Source organism: Mycetomoellerius zeteki, unplaced genomic scaffold (genome assembly GCF_001594055.1).
Source record: "Mycetomoellerius zeteki isolate Tzet28-1 unplaced genomic scaffold, Tzet1.0 scaffold88, whole genome shotgun sequence".
Lineage (NCBI taxonomy): Eukaryota > Metazoa > Arthropoda > Insecta > Hymenoptera > Formicidae > Mycetomoellerius > Mycetomoellerius zeteki.
Genome location: NW_017257913.1, coordinates 101,824 through 102,060, shown reverse-complemented (window position 1 = coordinate 102,060; position 237 = coordinate 101,824).

Below are 237 nucleotides of genomic sequence, written 5' to 3'. Positions count from 1 at the left end.
CCCAGCCATATTGTGACCGCAGCTGTTTACACAGGGGTGCGTTCAGAATGAAAATTTTTCATCCTGACAAGGGTGTCCATAGGTTGTCACACACTTGGACGTTTTCTGAATTATTAGTTATCAATTATTAATTATTTATTATTAATTTATTTATTAATATAATAGCATCATTTAATTGTTCAGATTATTATTATTATTGACATTAATAATTTATTATTTATTATTATTTTTATATTA